This window comes from Brachyistius frenatus, unplaced genomic scaffold, assembly GCF_029030835.1.
Source record: "Brachyistius frenatus isolate BFR_SWC_R1_liver_20210118 unplaced genomic scaffold, ASM2903083v1 Contig_25, whole genome shotgun sequence".
In the NCBI taxonomy this organism is placed as follows: Eukaryota; Metazoa; Chordata; class Actinopteri; family Embiotocidae; genus Brachyistius; species Brachyistius frenatus.
In genome coordinates this window covers 4141102-4149863 of record NW_027210624.1, presented here as the reverse complement: position 1 = coordinate 4149863, position 8762 = coordinate 4141102, and positions in this window count along the sequence as shown.

Genomic DNA, 8762 nt, shown 5'->3' with positions numbered 1-8762 from the left:
CATTCATCAAACTGTTCTCAATGGACTCATTGGTCTGGATTTCTGTTGCAAAGAACACTCTTGTTGTTGTTTAGCTTGCTGCTTACGGCCTGATAAGGATGATTCAACTCTGTGCTGCAGAAAGAGACACTGCAGAAAAATATACACAAGAGGTGCTCCAGTTCCAACTTTGCACTTTGATTGCCCTGTTTGCCGACAGTCTACGACTATGAATTGCTTGTCTTCGCTTCGCCCAGCATTCACAAACGGTTCAGGAAAGGCTCACCGAGGGGGGTGGGAGGGGTGGAGGAGGTGGGACGGAGTAGAAATTGTTCATTTTGGAGACGAACAACCTCAAAGAGGTGCTTCTTCTGCCCTCAGAGACCGTTCCTTAGCAACCAGAAGCCACGTTGCCAAAACTAGATCTTGTCTTGGATTTTTTTTTTCCTTCTTTTCTGTCCCTCCCTTTGATTTCCACTCACTCCTCACTCACTCCTCTCTATGTCTTGTCCCCCTCTTTTCTCTGACTGACTGGTCAAAGGATGAACTCTCAATAGGGGTTTTATTGCAATCAGTGTTGAGAAAGGTAAGGCTCTTGATTTGCTTTTCATTGATGTGTCCTTCCACATTTTTCACTCGAGCTCAGTTTGTCCTTTTTACGATTCTCTCTATCGTGAGTCAAGTTGAAGCCTAGCTCACTGGTGCTTCTGCAGAACTTCCCCTCAAATGATTTCCTCCTCTTCTCCTGTCTTCACATGCTTTAGCAGTAACCAAGACAACCCCGTTTTAATAAAAACTAATAAGAAAAACATACAGGTTGTGAATTCCTTCCCTCTGCTGGTTTATGAATGCTGACTCTTGCTGTGTCTTGCTTGCTTATCCTCCACTTGTTCAAAGAAAACAAATATCCATGTTGATGCTGTATTATGACTATATCCAATATTTATTGTCATGTATGTATATTGTGGATGCATGGACCTCTGTATATACTGTAATTTGACCTCTGAAATGCATATTTATGGGTCTTACTCTAGAGAATGTACTTTCTGTAGGAATAATTTATATTTTCTATCTGCTAAGGATGATATGCCATTTTTAGGAGGTCAGTCGGTGTCATGGAAATAAAAGGCCCTCTGAGTTCTCACGTGCTGTAAAGTGTGATGGTGCACTTCTATTAAATCACTCCCCCTCCCCCTGTTTATTTTTTTCTGATTGACTGTGTGACTCCTGTGACCAGTGTTTTACTGTCTCATCTCCCTGCACCAGTGCTTGCCATCGATTGAATGTGTGCGGATAAGGGTGTGTGTGTGTGTGAGAGAGCGCGAGAGAGAGAATGGTCAAAGTTTGATTTAGTTTGTGTGTTTGAAACATGGTTTATGGCTTCAGCACTTGTCTAATGCTGCAGTTTCTATGGAATAAAAAATATGTACATCCACAATGTCTCTGATTTTCCTTTTTACAAATATATTTAATATGTTACCGTGAAGGGTTACAGAATGTAGCAGATCAAGTGTTGTTGTGCTGGAGTAAAATATTTTAAAACCATGTGCTGACCTTTGCTTGCTGCTGCAGTTGACTCCTGCACTTCATAGTTTTCCTCAGAAGAAACAGAAAGTATTTTTGACCCTCCCATTTATGAATATTAACATTTTTCCATATTGGATATCTGATAACATGTTTCCTGTGAATTAAAAAAAAAAAAAATGAAATAGCTAGTAGCTGTGTTATTGGCAGGAACATCCTCTCAAGAAGCGGCTACATGTGGCAGAGTATTAAGTCAAGTCAATTAAGTCAATTGAAATGTAGCCACAAGTTGCAATGATCGGGGTCTGCATTATCTCATGTTAAAAGTCTTTTTTTTTTTTTTTAAATGTATTAATGGGATTTGGGGGGATAAAGTTTGTGGTAGTTCAGACAGAAATCCAAGAAATGTGTAAATATTAAATACAATTTGACTAATTTACTAATTTATTAATGGTAAAAAAAAAAAACTAAAACAAAGTTTAGTGTTTAAAGTAAAATTAACATAAAGTTGATTTTAAAAAGTATTTTCACAGTCAAGTACCTAAAAACAGTTTCTTTAATTGTAAGGATGAACTTAAGAAAGTACCACTTAATATTCCGCATGTTTGTTTAAAGTGGGACAGACTGTGACTGGTTGTTATTTATTTTTTATTTGTTTTCCTGTTTGTATCAGAGAGCTAATGAGCTAACTGCTAACACTTACATGCTGTCTCTGAAAGCTGTAAAAAAATAAATAAAAGATAGAACACCTTTTATTTGTATTATTGAATTTTTTTCATTTGTATTGTTTTTTATGGTTTTTGGTTTGGTATCAGTGTGTGTGCACTTTTAATTTTTTGTTTGATTTTAAAGTCACACCTCTTAGCTTGAGGGTGATTTGAACCCCTGACCCCATGGTCATTGCTGCGCTGAAGCACTGTTTATAATCCGCTGGACTGGTAGAAATAGTCCGTTTGTTTTCTGCTGGTAAGGTGAATCACACCTAAGTGGAGGTGCAGCTTCCCAGAGACGTGGTCACCAGGCAGCTTAGCACAACAGGTAAAGATGCTACTTTGTCAAGATTTAGGATTAGTGGTTCAAATTCCACCTTGTCCGGATGATGGTGAGTAATCTTTTGAGCAAACATTTTGGGAAATAGAAAATATTGTACATACAGTACACATAACAGGAAGATATTAAATATCACTGCAGACTCACTGTTTGACCAAACTGAGCCCCTTTGAAAACTTGTGATATCTTGTATCCAAAGAATGTTTGTGTCAATTTTGGTAGCATTTGAATGCATATTTGTGGAATTATAGGTTGCAGTGAGCCAAAGTTTTGTCACAATGCAGAGGATGTTCTGAAAACAATTCAACCCCTATGGGCTCTATAGCCCAAAGGGATGATTTATTATGATGGTTTGAAATGAGAAATTAGAATTAATTTATTTTAATTATTATTATTATCATCATCATTTAAAACAGTTATGAAATTATCATCTTGAAACGACACACTCCGGTGTGGTAGGTGGCAGTATGCACCTGTTCAAGTTGGAGAAGAAAAAGAAAAAGAAAAAGAAGCAGAAGGAGAAGAAGAAGAAAACGCAGGCCTCAGTCTGGGCTGGCCAGGTTGAATTGTGGTAAGAAGTTTGATATTTAATGTTTTAAGAGTGTGTTGTTTTAATAGAATTTGATGCAGGTGCTCTATTTTATACATTTTGGTATGGTCTGGACATTTCAGTGTGGACACAACATTTTAAGAGACGTTTTGCCTGTTTGCGGGGAAATGTGTTGGTGTAACAGGTAGCTTTAGAGAATTGTTGTTGCTTTTTACTTTTATTGTGCTTTTAAATTATCCTTATGAAAATAGTTGTTTTTTCCCTTTTTTTTGGAAATGTTTGGTCAATTGCTAATGTGGTAATTGTGGTCTGTGTTTTACAGTGATTTTTGGAATTTGTAACTGTTTCTTGCTGGTTTTTTGGGCCTGCTAGCATTTGTTTGGTTTAATTAGTCTGCCTGGCCTTGCATGGCCTTTGGACAAAATGGGGAGCGTTTCCTGTGAGGAAGGACTACCTTATTTTGTTTATTGTTTTGTTTGCTCTGTCGTTTTGTTTCAGTCACTTCCTCCTTGTGAGGACAACACCGAAATGTGGCCCAAGTGTTGTGGTACTGGAGTAATATTTTTTGAAAGCATGTGCTGACCTCTGCTGGCAGTTGACTCCTGCACTTTATATTTTTGCTCAGAGGAAACAGAAAGTCTTTTTGACCCTCCCATTTATGAATATTAAAATTTGTACATATTGGATATCTGATAACATGTTTCCTGTGAATTTAATAAAAAGCTGAAATAGCTAGCCACTGTGTTATTGGCAGGAATATCCTCAAGAAGCAACTCCATGTGGCAGAGTATTATGTCTATGATCAATTGAAATGTAGCCACAAGCTACAATGATCGGGGTCTGCATTACCTCATGTTAAGTCTTTTTTTTTTTTTTTTTTTTTTAATGTATTAATGGGATTTGGGGATAACGTTTGTGGTAGTTCAGTCAGAAATCCAAGAAATTTGTAAATATTAAATACAATTTGAATACTTTACAACTATAAATGGTAAAAAAAAAAAAATGGAGTCTTTTTAAAAGTCAAATTACCATAAAGCTGATTTTAAAAAGCATTTTCACAGTCAAGTACCTAAAACCAGTTTCTTTAATTGTAAGAAAGAACTTAACAAAGTACCACTTAATATTCTGCATGTTTGTTTAAAGTGGGACATCCATCCCTGATAATTTTCAGCTGAATGTGAGCGGGATTAGTGGTTCAAATTCCACCTCGTCCGGATGATGGTGAGTAATCTTTTGAGCAAACATTTTGGGAAATAGAAAATGTTGTACATACCGTACAAATAACAGGAAGATATTGACAAATGTGGCCCTTAACACAAGGACCAAGTATAAAGTAAGGCTGTGACAGAGAAGTTAAATATAACAATATTTATTACATCTGGCCAGCCCAGACTGAGGCCTGCATTTTCTCTGGCCTGCTACAGGGCATAACTAACATGAACCCGCTCTTTGAGCTTCCTTTGCTAACTCTTCTCCCAATCACTGAGCAGAAACAGGATACCACCAGGTTTCACTAGTTTCACTTCAATGCATGTCCTTTTAAAGAAGAATAACCCACCTGAATGCAGAAACAAAAATGTAGAAAACTTTAGCTTGAGTACAGATCGACCAGAGGATTTGATCTGGATCGCTTGCCTTCAAGGGGTATTAGTTTCCTGACAATATAGGACCCTTTTCCTCCCAAAGGGGATAATCATACACTGCGTTCAAATGGAACTCGTGACCTTGTGGTTATGACATGGGAAGTTGTGTGCACTGTATGCTTGGCGTTCAAGTGGTTATGTTTTTAAAGTACTGTTGCTAGGCAACATCAATGTGGATGCTGTTTAGAAGCCACACAGGCTAACAATTTTGCAAGCTAACAGGGGAGTAACATAATTTTTTTTTTTTTTTTTTTTTTAATTTTTTTTAATTTGATTGTACTCTATTAATCCCTGAGGGGAAATTCTTTCACTACAGCAGCATCCCGAGGGGAAGCTGCTGCAGCAGGCTGCCACGACCGCGGCGCCAACTAACCTGAAGTGCATGTTTTTTGGGTGTTGGGAGGAAGCCAGAGAACCCGGAGAGAACCCACGCAGGCACAGGGAGAACATGCAAACTCCGCACAGAAAGGCCCGGACCGGATTCGAACCCCGAACCTTTTTGCTCAGAGGCGACAATGCTAACCACTGCACCACCGTGCCGCCTGCAGGAATGCAGGAAATATAAAGGCCCAGAGGGAAAAGATGAGGACCGTGGGAAGAGCAGAACGTTTTTTGAGCTCCGACATCTTGAATACCACCAGAGGGAGGCGTTCATATGGACACGGAACGGTAAATATGACCCCATTTGAACGCAGCAATATACTCTGCTAATACCCAGACTGCTACTGAAGGTCTGTGACAGAGTGATAAATCCCACGGCACTGTACTCCAAGTGTCAAGACACCGTAATAACATCAAATGTAAGCACACCAACAAACAGGTCGGGTCTCACCACAGTTAGGATTAGTGGTTATTAATTGCCCACAGTGGGTCAGGATAGTGAGTCTGGTGATTACCGAGTTGACCTATTACATGTCACAGTTTTTGTCTGTCTTCTTCACCTCCATTTGGTTTTGTCAGTCACTGTCATTCCCTCCATCCACCAGAGGGCCTCAGTCTGCCTTTCTCTCAAAGTGTAGTACTCCATTCTGCCACACACACCTCACCTGCTCTGTTCCCTGATCAGCCCCACCTTTTTCCACTTGCCAATCACTAGTGATGGTGAGATGAAGCATCATTGGTTCCAGAAAGGGTTCATTACTCGAAGCTTCATGTGCACACGAAACCACCTACTGGCCAAGTGTATAATGACAGGCAGCTGGATCTGAACCACATGTGATGCATTGAATGTTTGTGTCTGTTATGGCTGTTGGGAATGACTATGAATTACAAAAATGTATGACCAAATAATTTCTGTACATAAATTATCACATATGTGCATAATAAAATATTTTTTGAATGTATTCTGTGTGTGTAAATTTTCCCAAAATGGTCGTATCATATGATATGGCAGGTTGTGTAATCATGTTTTTCTGTCACTTTAGGAAAATGTCATGGGCTTAAGCAGGCAGAGGACAGTGGAAGTGCTTGTGTAACTAGGAAGAGGGGACTGAATATGCTTGTGTAACTTGGACAATGATGTACAGGACAGGGGACATTTTATTCATTTTTATTCAGAAATAACAGTTTCTCAACAGTTTTTGGTTTTGTGGATGTCCACATGTCCGAAGTAAGGCTAACAGCAGCCACCTTTTCCACTTTAGCCTTCTCCTTCTCCTTAGCTGACTCATACTTGGCCTCCACCATGGCCTTCAGAGCCTCAAGGAAAACATATATAGTGCTGAACTGTGAGACACAATAAAGTACTCATTTGTTTCATGCATGCACCCATACATACCTGCCCTGTAGGGAGGACATAATTAGGATCCAGTTTGGACACAAATGCCCTGAATCCAACATCATCCACAATACTGAAGGGCTGTGTGTCCTTCACTATCATGGAGACGAGGGCTTCATCCAGCTCTGGTTTTCTGGTGGCTGGTTAAAAGAGAATAAACACAGAGTCTGTTACCTGTCTTTATTTACACAATAAACAAAAGTGAACAGGGAAAACTTGTGATGGTGCATTTGTAATATTGTGTAATATTACTGTGTGAAGCTCTAGTTTCCTCCTTATTGTCATGCAAGGCACGGTAACGCCTCAGCATGGATGAGGTGTTGTTATTGTACCCCAACTCCTTGGAGCACAATAAACACCTCACCTTTGAATCAAATAAGAAACTGTGAAAAATACAGTTCTTGATAAGCAAACCTAATGTGTCTGAAATAGAGTTAGATTTAGCTTACCTTATTAGGAGTTATTAAATCAAAGTGTTCCCACAGGGGAAATCCTCCTCTTACTAGCTGGCTCCATCTTATCACCTCCTTCTCTCCTCACTCTCTCTAACTTCTCCAAACTATCTCTCTCTCTCTAAACTCTCCAAACTATATAAACGCTATCCAAACTATCTCTCTCTCTCTCTCTCTCTCTCCTAAATCTCCAAACTATCTCTCTCTCTCTCTCTCTCTCTCTAAACTCTCCAAACTATCTCTCTCTCTCTAACTTCTCCAAACTATCTCTCTCTCTCTAACTTCTCCAAACTCTCCAAACTCTCAACTGACCTCAACTCTCCACCAACAACCCACATTTTGAATGGAGCCTGAGAGGTTTATATTGCCGTCAAACCTCCCGGCAACACCTGAACCACTTCCCGAAGCAGTCACGTGGTACAGCCGGCAGCGAGGCTTCGGACGTCATCATTTTTGGCTCCTCCCCTAAATGAAGCAAGCCTCGACACACGCTTCGAGGAAACGCCCCCTCCGTTACTCCACACACGCTTCGAAGCGTAACATCACTAGTTAACAGCTCCTAACATCACTAGTTAACACCTCCTAACATCACTACCAATCACCCAAGCCAATACATAATATTCCCCGCCAACCACTGCTTCTCCCAAGCAGATTATAGTTGGATTATAGTCAACACCAAAGTAATTTATGTGTTCAATTTGTACTTGCCCTTGTTTCCTATTGTGTCAGATTTTGCATTTCCTTCATGTCTTTACCTTTTGCCCGGCCTTTGTATTTTGTTTTAGATCATCATAAGTCAGGTTCTTTTGTTACCTATATCCTTGTGTCTCTGGTGCATTTGCTGCCTTATCCCCAGGAACTTTAACACTAAAGAGATTCACAAACATTGTGCCACTGTGTATTCAATTCAATTCAATTTGATCTATACAGTGCATCCGGAAAGAATTCACAGCGCTTCACTTTTTCCATATTTTGTTGTTACAGCCTTATTCCAAAATGGATTAAATACTTTTTTTTTTCCTCCAAATTCTATACACAATACCCCATAATGATAAGGTGAAAAAAGTTTTTTTGAAATTTTTGAAAATAATAAAAAACAAAAAAATTACATGTACATAAGTATTCACAGCCTTTGCCATGACACTAAAAATGTAGCTCGGGTGCATCCTGTTTCCACTGATCATCCTTGAGATATTTCTACAACTTGATTGTAGTCCACCTGTGGTAAATTCAGTTGATTTTTTTGGAAAGGCTGTCTATACCTAGACAGGTATAGACAGCCTTTCTAAAGCATATAGACCTGTCTGTAAGGTCCCACAGTTGACAGTGCATGTCAGAGCACATATCAGAGTGTTGATAATGTGGGGCTATTTTTCTGAAAGTTGAAAAGGAAGTGAACCTTTTAACAGGATAATTATACTAAGAATAGCAAATCCACCAAAAAATTGCATAAAAAGAATAAATGGAAGGTTATGGGGGGTGCCTGACAAAGGCCAGATTTGACTTTAATTTAAATCTGGAGTTGACCTTGACCTTCCTGGACATGATGTCCCAAAAAGAGATTTGCCTCCGGTGATCAATAGTTTATCACATCCTGAACTGCCATGTGACTGTTCTGTTCATATGACATGTGTTCTGACCATCCTTTAGTTCTGCCCTGCATAAAGCAGGATTTCCATTAATTCTGTCCATGAAGTGAACGCCCTGCAACTTTCTTCAGCTTTCTTCTCACAGATTCATCTTTTCTTTATTTTTTTTTACTTAAATATGAGTGAAAGTTTTTACTA